Genomic DNA, 13573 nt, shown 5'->3' on the forward strand with positions numbered 1-13573 from the left:
AATGCAACATCAATACCAACTTCTGGGAATGAAGCCTCTCTTCATCACACCCTATCATCCCAGCTGTAATGGGAGAATTGAGCGCCAGCATTCGATTCTCAAGTCCATTTTAAGAAAACTTTGCTCCCTTAAACCTAAGGCGGCCATGAGGGAAGTTCCCAGTGACTCTTTGGGGTTTTCACCTTTTGAACTTCTCTATGGTAGACAGGCCAGAGGCCCATTGTCCATCCTTCATGACTTATGGATTAATGAGGAGGTAAATGCTGAGGTTCAGTCTTCTTACCAGTTTCTCCTTGACCTTAGATCCAAACTTGAGGAGACCTCTGACATAGTTTCGAAAAACCTAAGCTTGTCAATGGACCAGTACAAAACCTATTTTGATTCCAAAAGTCAGAGGAGAAGTTTTAAAGTAGGTGATGAAGTTCTTGTACTTTTGCCTATCAAGTCAAATAAATTATTAGTAGCATGGAAAGGTCCATATAAAGTATTAAAAATTTGTGGGAAAGTTGACTACCTCATAGAAGTCAAGGGGAAACCTAAGCTTTATCATATCAACATCCTTAAGAAATATTACCGAAGAAATTCGGTTAACTGCCTTAATAACTTTGACTTAGTTTTTCCACACGAACTTGATAAGACAACTGAAGAATGTAAAGTGTGCGTAATTGACACCTCTAACTTAGACTATGATGAAGAACTACATGACTTGGTGACTCTTGACCACTCGGATGCAACCAACATTAATATTAATGAATCTTTGGATGACCGTAAGAGACATGAACTACTTCAATGTGTGAGTAACTTTTCAGACGTCTTTACTGATATTCCAGGTGTTACCTCCACGGTAGTCCATAAGATTGACTTAGTGACGGACAATCCTATCAAACGAAAATTATACCCAGTTCCAGTTCACCTTAGGGATGCATTTGACCGAGAGGTAGACAAATTATTAAAACTAAAGATCATTGAACCTTCAGTATCTTCATATTGTTCACCAGTAGTCATGGTTAAGAAGGAGGATAATTCATATAGACTTGCTATTGACTTCAGAGGCCTTAATGCTATAACTCGGTGGGATGCTGAGCCTATGCCCTTAATAGATAGCGATCTACACAAATTTTATGACTCTTCTTTCTTTTCAGAGATTGATATTGCGCAGGCATATCATCAAGTAATGTTAGATACTTCTTCTAAGCAGTACACCGCTTTTCCTACACACCAAGGACTGATGCAATATAGAACTATGCCCTTCGGTTTGGTAACTGCCTGTGCTACCTACGTGAGACTGATGAGAAAGGTCTTGGGTAATATGCCAAATGTTTCAGTTTATTTTGATAACATTTACGTAATGGCATCCACGTGGTACAAACATATCCAAACATTAACGTCAGTTTTACGTAGGTTATGCTCAAATGGCCTCACTGCCAAGCCGAAGAAATGCTTCCTTGGGTATAACAAGATTAGATATCTTGGATTGATACTTTCTAATAACTCTCTGCAGCCTCTCCCCAGTAAGATCAAAGCTTTATTAGAATTTAAATTCCCCAAAACCAAGAAGCTCATGCGTAGCTTTCTTGGTTCTGTAAATTTTTATGCACGGTTTATCCCGAATCTTGCTGATCTTACAGGCATCTTATCGGACTTCCTTAAAAAGTCTGTGAAGGAACCTCTTGAACTTTCCGACGTAGCCCGGGAAAAGTTTAATGAGATTAAAAGTATCTTCTCAAAAGACCCTATACTTAAGATTCCAGATATTAATAAAACATTTTGTTTGAGAACTGATGCCTCCAATACTGGCTTAGGTGCGGTGTTACTACAATAACATGATGGTACTCCCTTCCCTGTATGCTTCCTAAGCCGGAAACTCCTTCCCGCAGAAACAAGATACTCCACAATAGAAAAAGAATGTTTAGCCCTTGTGTTTGGTATCTCCAAACTTAAATTTTATTTGCTGGGAAAAGAAATTGCCGACCTAGAAAATGTACAGAGAACTTTCACGGCGCGCATAACGGAGATAAAACACCTCAATTATTGGGAGCGCTTGAGGTTCCTAAACCTGTATTCCCTGGAACACAGGAGAGAGAGATACATGATTATATACACCTGGAAAATCCTAGAAGGACTAGTACCGAACTTGCACACGAAAATCACTCACTACGAAAGCAAAAGACTTGGCAGACGATGCACCATCCCCCCAATGAAAAGCAGGGGTGTCACTAGCACGTTAAGAGACCATACAATAAGTGTCAGGGGCCCGAGACTGTTCAACTGCCTCCCAGCACACATAAGGGGGATTACCAACAGACCCCTGGCAGTCTTCAAGCTGGCACTGGACAAACACCTAAAGTCAGTTCCGGATCAGCCGGGCTGTGGCTCGTACATTGGTTTGCGTGCAGCCAACAGCAACAGCCTGGTTGATCAGGCTCTGATCCACCAGGAGGCCTGGTCACAGACCGGGCCGCGGGGGCGTTGACCCCCGGAACTCTCTCCAGGTAAACTCCAGGTAGAAACGGACCACAAACCTTTGATATACCTAGAAACTTTTAAGGGAACCAACAGTCGCCTCTTGAGGTGGACATTGGCACTCCAGGCTTTTAAGTTCCATATTGTGTATATCAATGGTTCATCCAATTATTTCTCTGACTGGTTAAGTCGTGACAGTCAGTAGAAGATTTGTTGCCTTATGCGACTTCCACATGTTAGAACTTTTTCCTCGCCTATTCTTCTTATACTCCTTGACTATAAGTCTTAGTATGGGGGAGTGTGAGAGAAAAGTTCAATAGATAGGAGTAGCAATATAGCAACAATAGTTTCATTACCGGCTTCTAGTTAAGGTAGGGTAAGTCACGCTCCCGCCTTTCTTCCCCCTCCCCGAAAGTGATAGTTTCATTGCCGGCTACTAGTTAAGGTAGGGTAAGTCACACTCCCGTTTTTCCCGCCTTTTCTCCCCCACCCCCTAAAGTGATAGTTTGATTGCCGGCTGCTTGTTAACGTAGGGTCAGTCTAGCTCCCGCTATCCCTTCCCCTCCCTCTCCCCCCCCCCGAAAGGTGACGTGTGGGGCTCTGGTCAAACAGTAAATCACTCGACTCAGCTTCACTTTTGACCAATAATAAACTTAGTCCTTTCAGTCTTGCTCTAGGTTGACTGTTGTAATAATCACCACGTCTTTTGAGTAATGTACACTGCCATGGAGAGTGATTATTTAAGCAGTGGGTAACCTGTCTATCTTTTCAGCTTGGATGACAGTGAGGGTCACCTGTCAATCAATGAGAAGAACAGGAGAAGGACTAACGTCCAGAGACTTCTCCATTTTGGATCTAATTACCTGTGCACCTGTATGAAATTGCAGGACGTAACCCCACATCATTGCAGCGGTGAAGAACCTGCTTTCCTGTCATCGGGATACTACTCACGGCGTGAATCTGTGAAGAACTAGCCAGTGGTGGTCACCAACACCTGCAAATCCCCCCATCATCAGCAACGGCTACGATTTCAACAAGCAGTGTCACCAACACCAGACACCCAAGTGTTAAATTAGCGTTGAATTCAGTTATCATTTATATTTTTCCTTTTTCATTTTCTTTAATATAGGATTAATATTTCATATTTAAGTGTTTTATATTTTAAATTTCTATATAATAAAGTGTTTATGCTTGACCTTCAAGGACCATAACATTGTATCAATCGCATCTGCTAGAAAAATGACAGGATGGATAATGAGAACCTTCAAAACTAGGGAGGCCAAGCCCATGATGACACTCTTCAGGTCACTTGTTCTATCTAGGCTGGAATATTGCTGCACACTAACAGCACCTTTCAAGGCAGGTGAAATTGCCGACCTAGAAAATGTACAGAGAACTTTCACGGCGCGCATAACGGAGATAAAACACCTCAATTATTGGGAGCGCTTGAGGTTCCTAAACCTGTATTCCCTGGAACGCAGGAGGGAGAGATACATGATTATATACACCTGGAAAATCCTAGAGGGACTAGTACCGAACTTGCACACGAAAATCACCCACTATGAAAGCAAAAGACTTGGCAGACGATGCACCATCCCCCCAATGAAAAGCAGGGGTGTCACTAGCACGTTAAGAGACCATACAATAAGTGTCAGGGGCCCGAGACTGTTCAACTGCCTCCCAGCACACATAAGGGGGATTACCAACAGACCCCTGGCAGTCTTCAAGCTGGCACTGGACAAGCACCTAAAGTCAGTTCCGGATCAGCCGGGCTGTGGCTCGTATGTTGGTTTGCGTGCAGCCAGCAGCAACAGCCTGGTTGATCAGGCTCTGATCCACCAGGAGGCCTGGTCTCAGACCGGGCCGCGGGGGCGTTGACCCCCGGAACTCTCTCCAGGTAAACTCCAGACTGTTATTATTTCTTTTTCTATTCATTAATTTTCCTGAGGAGGAGCCAGCCTGAGTAATACTGTCTGAAGTTGTTACAGGGCTGAGTAAGCCTTCACACTGCACACTAACAGCACCTTTCAAGGCAGGTGAAATTGCTGGGAGCGCTTGAAGTTCTTGAACCTGTACTCCCTGGAATGCAGGCAGGAGAGATACATGATTATATACACCTGGAAAATCCTAGAGGGACTAGTACCGAACTTGCACACGAAAATCACTCACAATGAAGACAAAAAGCTTGGCAGACGATTCAACATCCCCACAATGAAAAGCAGGGGTGTCACTAGCACGTTAAGAGACAATACAGTAAGTGTCAGGGGCCCGAGACTGTTCAACTGCCTCCCAGCATACATAAGGGGGATTACCAATAGACCCCTGGCTGTCTTCAAGCAGGCACTGGACAAGCACCTAAAGTCGGCACCTGACCAGCCGGGCTGTGGCTCGTACGTTGGATTGCGTGCAGCCAGCAGTAACAGCCTGATTGATCAGGCTCTGATCCACCAGGAGGCCTGGTCACAGACCGGGTCGCGGGGGCGTTGACCCCGGAACTCTCTCCAGGTAAACTCCAGGTGTGACTACCGCCCACAGGATGGTTATGGTGTGACTACTGCCCACAGGATGGGTATGGGGTGACTACTGATCACAGGATGGGTATGGGGTGCATAATAAAGATATTAAACTGTCTATGAGGAAGGAGCTTGGTATTTCTAGTATCAGTTATAAGATTGCTGAGATTAACACTGGACTCAGTATTAGAATGTTAAGAAATGAACCAGACACTGTCACAATGAACTTTCCTAAGTGTCTAGAAGTAAATACACACAGATCTAAATGGATTGTGAAAACGTGCACTAAGATAAGATTTCATTCGGATTTTTAACCCCAGAGGGTTAGCCACCCAGGATAACCCAAGAAAGTCAGTGCATCATCGAGGACTGTCTAGCTTATGTGCACCTGTTAACCCTTTTGGGGCCTAGTTCCTAGGCCTTTTGTGTATCCATATGCTCTTATGCTTCCGTCCACAGGATGGATATGGGTGCACAATAAACTAGCCACTTCAGTGGTAAAGTCTAATCTAAAAACAGGTTATGCATTCATGAAATACAATTATTCAGTATTTATCTAGTTGTGGGCATGTAATTTTTAAGAAGAGTCTTGAGTTGATAAGCAGTGTTTCTTTTGTATTCACAGGTAATGAATTCTAGATTTTTGGGCCTTTTATGTGTATCGAATTTTTACACAGTGTGAGATGGACACGAGGAACATCAAAGAGTGATCTGTGCCTTGTGTTAGGGTGATGTGTTCTGTTGAGGTTGGTAAGGAGATGTTTGAGGGGAGGGTTTATATCCGAGTTTAGTGTTCTATGCATGTAGTAGGCACAATAATAAGTATGGATGTTTTGTACGGTAAGTTTTGAGTTTTCAATATTGTTGCAAACCTAGTTTCTTTACGTGCTTGGCTAGATGTAGGTTCCAAACTGGTGCAGCAATCTCCAATATGGAACTAACGTACACGGTGTACAGGGTCCTGAACGATTCCTTATTAAGATGTCGGAATGCTGTTCTTAGGTTTGCTAGGCGCCCATATGCTCCAGCAGTTATTTGGTTGATGTGTGCTTCAGGAGATGTGCCTGGTGTTATACTCACCCCAAGATCTTTTTCCTTGAATGAGATTTGTAGTCTCTGGCCCCCAAGACTGTACTCCATCTGCAGTCTTCTTTGCCCTTCCCCAATCTTCATGACTTTGCACTTGGTGGGGTTGAACTCCAGGAGCCAATTGCTGGACCAGGCCTGCAGCCTGTCCAGATCTCTTTGTAGTTCTGCCTGGTCCTCGCCCGATTGAATTCTCATCAACTTCACATCATCTGCAAACAGGGACACTTCGGAGTCTATTCCTTCTGTCATGTTGTTCACGAATACCAGAAACAGCACCCGTCCTAGGACTGACCCCTGTGGAACCCCACTTATCACAGGTGCCCACTCTGACATCTCACCTTGTACCATGGCTTGTTGCTGTGAAAATTTGTCTGGACTGCTTCCAAGTGAGTTGCCTACCCTGGCAAGCTCTGTTAACACCGAGCTCTGAGGTCGGCATCTCAGCCTCACAAGTGGCTTATAGGACAGATTTTCATAAATGATTGATGTTGCAAGAAACTCGCCTGCATGCACGTATAAAGAACTAACTTACTTGGTGTCGCAGCATATATCCTGATCTTCAACCTCCCTAAGCTTAGCCCCTTTGGACTTCCCCTCAGAAACCACGTGCAATCGGGAGCCTTAATTCCTGCAATATTCAGTCATTATTAGTGACCTGCCTGCACCTCAGATATTCCTATATCCAAGGGGGTATGTATCCCCTAGTACAACTATGCAGACACGGACACTAGCTTCTAGGTAGACAAGAGACACTGGTACGTACTGGGCATGCACTGCCAGCTGCACTAAGGCCCACAGTTCAACTCACAATTTTCCCAAGACACTGGCCAGAAATCTTAGATAAAGTGGAGGTCTTGTCTTACTGTATGGGCCTGACGGAGGAGGTCATCTACGGTACATCGAGGTGCCTCTACCAGATTTCCCCAGGTCTCAAATGTGAAGACACGTGGGGGGCGCTGTCTGCTGATCACGGCACGTGTTGTCCAGTTGGTGTCTGTCTAAAGAAGGACGAGCTGGTCTCTTCCAGACCCGCGCCTCGTCATTCAAACTAGGGCTGCCAGTTCTCCCTAGCTAACTTAACCTAGTGTTTGCCTACATTATCGGCCTGTTACTACCTATGTTAAGGTCTTAGGTCTACATTATTATTATCTACAGTTGCCTTAATAATCCTAATATTAGTGTGCTAACAGTAAAACTACCTACTTCTTCCCTGAAGGGTAAATCTATAAATTAAAAAGTACCTACCATCCACGCCAAACCGGGAGAGAATGTGTTTTTGTTTTGGGCTGGGTGTAAGGGCCACCCAGCTCAGCCATTCCATAACGGCCATGCTGGGACCCCTTTGTATGCCGTATCTGTCCTGTGGAACTTTAGGGACCAAATAAATTTCCACAGTTGCTGTCTTCTTGACAGGTATTCCCTTATCCATTGTAGGGCCTTCCCTGTTATCCCTGCTTGGTCCTCCAATTTTTGCACTAATCTCTTGTGTGGAACTGTGTCAAATGCCTTCTTGCAGTCCAAGAAAATGCAATCTGTAGATGAATGGTTCAGAGAACCGACATGTTGATAAATTAGACACATGTGCAACTCTTGGGTATCTTTATTGAGGAAACGTTTTGCCACACAGTGGCTTCATCAGTCCATGGACTGATGAAGCCACTGTGTGGCGAAACGTTTCCTCAATAAAGATACCCAAGAGTTGCACATGTGTCTAATTTATCAAAATGCAATCTACTCATCCCTCTCTCTCTCTTATCTTACTGCTGTCTGCCTGTCATAGAACTCCAGTAGGTTTGTGATACAGGATTTCCTGTCCCCTGAAACCATGTTGGCTGTTGTTGATAAGCTCATTTCTTTCTAGGTGTTCCACCACTCTTCTCCTGATAATCTTCTCCATAACTTTGCATACTATACATGTCAGTGACACTGGTCTATAGTTTAGTGCTTCTTGTCTATCTCCTTTTTTAAAGATTGGGACTACATTTGCTGTCTTCCATAACTCAGGTAATCTCCCTGTTTCGATAGATTTGTTGAATATTGTTGTTAGGAGTACACATAGTGCCTCTGCACCCTCTCTTAGGACCCATGAAGAGATGTTATCTGGTTCCATCGCCTTTGAGGTGTCTAGCTCACTCAGCAGCCTCTTCACTTCTTCCTCGGTTGTATGCATTGTGTCCAACACTTGATGGTGCACCCCACCTCTCCATCTTTCTGGAGTCCCTTTAGTCTCCTCTGTGAACACTTCTTTGAATCTCATGTTGAGTTTTCTTGTGATCTTTCCTCCTTCCTTCATTACCCTGATTACCTGGTCCTTGACTGTTGTGTTCCTCCTGATGTGGCTGTACAACAGCTTCGGGTCAGATTTGGCTTTCGCTACTTGGGTTTGGGTGAGAGAAGATATATGTTGTGTCATCTGCAGATAATATGGGTTTGACTAGTTGTGATGCATTCGGTAGGTCATTGATGTAAATGAGAAAGAGGAGAGGGCCAAGGACACTTTCTTGTGGGACCCCAACTTTATTTAACTGTGTGGAAGAGTTAGCTCCATTTGTGTACACATATGAGGGAGTTTACCTGGAGAGAGTTCCGGGGGTCAACGCCTCCATGGCTCGGTCTGTGACCAGGCCTCATGGTGGATCAGAGCCTGATCAACCAGGCTGTTACTGCTGGCTGCACGCAATCCAACATACGAGCCACAGCCCGGCTGGTCAGGTACTGACTTTAGGTTCTTGTCCAGTACCTGCTTGAAGACAGCCAGGGGTCTATTGATAATTCCCCTTATGTGTGAGGGAGGCAGTTGAACAGTCTTGGGCATTCTTATACCATAGTGTGTTAATTTAATGAGCAGCAAATCATGGTCAACTGCATCAAAAGCTTTACGTAAATCAATAAAGATTCCCAGCGGGACATCTTTCTTCTCGAGAGCGGTGTGTATTAGTTCTTGCATGTGTACAATAGCATCATTTGTGCTTTTATTAGTCCTGAATCCAAACTAAGAGGGGTTGAGTATGTCTTGAGAGATGAGGTAGGAATATATCTGCCAATGAATTAATTTTTCAAAGATTTTGGAGAGCCTAGGTAAGTTAGATATTGGTCTATAGTTATTCAAGTCTGTTTGAGCTCCTCCTGTGTGGATCGGGGTGACCCTCGCTATTTTGAGAATTGATGGGAAGGTGAAGGATTTGATGGCTTTGTTAAAGATTGTTGCAATAATTGGTGACAATACAGTGGACCCCCGCATACCATTGGCCTTACATAACGTTAAATCCGCATACCATTGGCCTTACATAACGTTAAATCCGCATACCGCTACATTTTATCGCTAAGATTTTGCCTCGCATACCGCTAAAAAAGCCGCTCAACGCTGTTCGTCCAAGACGCGTCTAATGTGCGCCCTTAGCCAGCCTCACATGTTCCGCCGGTGGCATTGTTTACCAGCCAGCCTCCGCGGTAACATCCAAGCATACAATCGGAACATTTCGTATTATTACAGTGTTTCTGGTGATTTTATCTGCAAAATAAGTGACCATGGGCCCCAAGAAAGCTTCTAGTGCCAACCCTACAGGAATAAGGGTGAGAATTACTATAGAGATGAAGAAAGATCATTGATAAGTATGAAAGTGGAGTGCATGTCTCCGAGCTGGCCAGGTTGTATAGTAAACCCCAATCAACCATCGCTACTATTGTGGGCAACAAAAAGGCAATCAAGGAAGCTGTTCTTGCCAAAGGTTTAACTGTGTTTTTGAAACAGAGATCGCAAGTGATGGAAGATGTTGAGAGACTCTTATTGGTGTGGATAAATGAAAAACAGATAGCAGGAGATAGCATCTCTCAAGTGATCATAAGTGAAAAGGCTAGGAAGTTGCATGAGGATTTAATTAAAAAAATGCCTGCAACTAGTGATGATGTGAGTGAATTTAAGGCCAGCAAAGGTTGGTTTGAGAGATTTAAGAAGTGTTTACCTGGAGTTTACCTGGAGAGAGTTCCGGGGGTCAACGCCCCCGCGGCCCGGTCTGAGACCAGGCCTCCTGGTGGATCAGAGCCTGATCAACCAGGCTGTTGCTGCTGGCTGCACGCAAACCAACATACGAGCCACAGCCCGGCTGATCCAGAACTGACTTTAGGCATACATAGTGTGATAAGGCATGGTGAGGCTGCCAGTTCGGACCACAAAGCAGCTGAAAAATATGTGCAGGAATTCAAGGAGTACATAGAAACTGAAGGACTGAAACCTGAACAAGTGTTTAATTGTGATGAAACAGGCCTGTTTTGGAAGAAAATGCCAAGCAGGACGTACATTACTCAGGAGGAAAAGGCACTCCCAGGACATAAGCCTATGAAAGACAGGCTTACTCTGTTGATGTGTTCCAATGCTACTGGTGATTGCAAAGTGAAGCCTTTATTAGTGAATCACTCTGAAACTCCCAGACCGTTCAGGCAAAAGAATGTCCTCAAGGAAAATTTGTGTGTGCTGTGGAGGGCAAACAGTAAGGCATGGGTCACTAGGGACTTTTTCTATGACTGGTTACACCATGCATTTGCCCCCAATGTGAAAGATTACCTAACTGAAAAGAAATTAGAACTTAAGTGCCTCCTGGTGTTAGACAATGCCCCTGGTCATCCTACAGACGTGGCAGAGCGACTTTATGGGGACATGAGGTTCATTAAGGTGAAGTTTTTGCCTCCTAATACCACTCCTCTCCTGCAGCCCATGGACCAGCAGGTTATTGCAAACTTCAAAAAACTGTACACAAAAGCTCTGTTTGAAAGGTGCTTTGTAGTGACCTCAGAAACTCAACTGACTCTAAGAGAGTTTTGGAGAGATCACTTTAATATCCTCAATTGTGTAAACCTTATAGGTAAGGCTTGGGAGGGAGTGACTAAGAGGACCTTGAACTCTGCTTGGAAGAAACTGTGGCCAGAATGTGTAGACCAAAGGGATTTTGAAGGGTTTGAGGCTAACCCTGAGAGGAGTATGCCAGTTGAGGAATCCATTGTGGCATTGGGAAAGTCCTTGGGGTTGGAGGTTAGTGGGGATGATGTGAAAAGTTGGTGGAGGAGGACAATGAAGAACTAACCACTGATGAGCTGATAGATCAACTTCAACAGCAAGAGGCCAGACCTGAGGAAACTGGTTTGAAGGAGGGGAGAGAGAAATTGAAGAAATTTCCTACTACAAAGATTAAGGAAATCTGTGCAATGTGGCTGAAAGTGCAAACCTTTATGGATGAAAACCACCCTCACACAGCTATTGCAAGCCGTGCTGGTGACTATTACACTGACAATGTTGTGAAACACTTTAGGGAAGTCATAAAGGAACGAGAGGTACAGGCCACTATGGACAGATATGTTGTGCGACAGAACTCCAGTGACTCTGAAGCTGGTCCTAGTGGCATTAAAAGAAGAAGGGAAGTAACCCCAGAAAAGGACTTGACACCTCAAGTCTTAATGGAAGGGGATTCCCCTTCTAAACACTAACACTCTCTCCTCCTCCCATCCCATCAATCATCACCAGATCTTCAATAAAAGTAAGTGTCATGTAATTGTGCATGCCTTTTTCAGTTTGTGTGTATTAAAATTAATATTTCATGTGGTAAAAATGTTTTTTTTTTCATACTTTGAGGTGTCTTGCATGGATTAATTTGATTTCCATTATTTCTTATGGGGAAAATTCATTCGCATAACGATAATTTCGCATAACAATGAGCTCTCTTGCACGGATTAATATCGCTATGCGGGGGTCCACTGTACTTGAGAAGCTTTTTTGTACATAAAGGGTGGTAAGTTATTTATATCTCCTGCCTCCTTTTTCAGGGTGTTGATGATGAGCGAGACTTGTTGGGGTGGTTGGAGCTAGGAATAATGTATTCAGTTAGGTACCTGTGATGTAGTCTGATGGACAGGATTTGAGCTAGGGATTTTGCTCGCTACATTCTTTCCTATGGTGGAGAAGAAAACATTGAGTGTGTTTGCTGTTTCAGTTGGTGGGAGTAGGGGTTCGTCTGATTTTGTTAATTTGAGGGTTTTGTTTTGGGATATCTTTTTAGTTCCTATTATTTCAGACAGGGTTTTCCAGGTCTTTTTCATATCACCTTTTATGTTATGTAATCTGTTCTCATATTTTTTTTTACTTTCTTATCAGGCTGGTAAGGATTGATGAGTCATGTTTAGAATAGTCTCTGGTTATTTGGCCCATTCTATACGTTTTACATATAGGTGCCTGGTGTTAATGAATTTAAGGATGCTGGGTGTTAGCCAGGGACAGTTTAGTCTCTTGGCTGTGATCTGTTTAGTTTTTTGGGGCAATGCTTGTTATAGAGGTAATTTTTTTTTTTTTTTAGAAAATTATTAATACATTCATCAGTATGTGTATATGTTTCTAGCTCATTATTCCAGTCAATGTTAGTCATAGCTATTATAAAGTTATTAACTGCTGTCTCATTATGTAGTCTGAAGGTAACTTTAGCAGTGTCTTGGGGCAATTTACCTAGGTTGGTTATGAGAAAAGTGGTCTGTGGTGTTGTCTGTGATTATGCCTGATTTTAATAACCCATAAACGGTCCAAATGTATATATACGTTTTTTCAACATTTGAAAGTATGTAAAAAAAGTATATCTTCTTTTTGTTTTTCTACATTTGAAAATGTGTAAAAAACTTTGATCTACTTTTGTAGCATTACACATGTGAACGTAGATCTGCTTTTGTAGCACTACACATGTGAACGTAGATCTGCTTTTGTAGCACTACACATGTGAACGTAGATCTGCTTTTGTAGCACTACACATGTGAACGTAGATCTGCTTTTGTAGCACTACACATGTGAACATAGATCTGCTTTTGTAGCACTACACATGTGAACGTAGATCTGCTTTTGTAGCACTACACATGTGAACGTAGATCTGCTTTTGTAGCACTACACATGTGAACGTAGATCTGCTTTTGTAGCACTACACATGTGAACGTAGATCTGCTTTTGTAGCACTACACATGTGAACATAGATCTGCTTTTGTAGCACTACACATGTGAACATAGATCTGCTTTTGTAGCACTACACATGTGAACATAGATCTACTTTTGTAGCACTACACATGTGAACATAGATCTGCTTGGACCGTTTACAGGTTAAAGGGGATATGGTGTTAGTCCAGATGTGGTCTAATAAGGAGACACTGGTCTCGTAGATTCTTGTGGGTTTTGTTATTGTTGGTAGCAACAAGCAGTTACTCATAGTGTTTGTGAATTTTGTTACTTGTGGGTCCTGGTCATGTAGGAGATCTATGTTGAAATCTCCTGTGAGCAGTAAGTGATTTTTGTTCATGTGTGCATCACTTCTCATGTTTCCTAATTTGTCACTAAAATGGTAAATGTTTGACTGTGGTACTCTGTAGATGTTTATGACTGTGATGTTTATGACATGCCTCTTGCCAAGACCCTCACATTTACTTCTCTTACAACCCCATCTATAAATGTATTAAGCAACCACGGTGATATCACACATCCTTGTCTA

The sequence above is a fragment of the Cherax quadricarinatus genome, chromosome 22 (genome assembly GCF_038502225.1).
Source record: "Cherax quadricarinatus isolate ZL_2023a chromosome 22, ASM3850222v1, whole genome shotgun sequence".
NCBI classification, from domain to species: Eukaryota; Metazoa; Arthropoda; class Malacostraca; order Decapoda; family Parastacidae; genus Cherax; species Cherax quadricarinatus.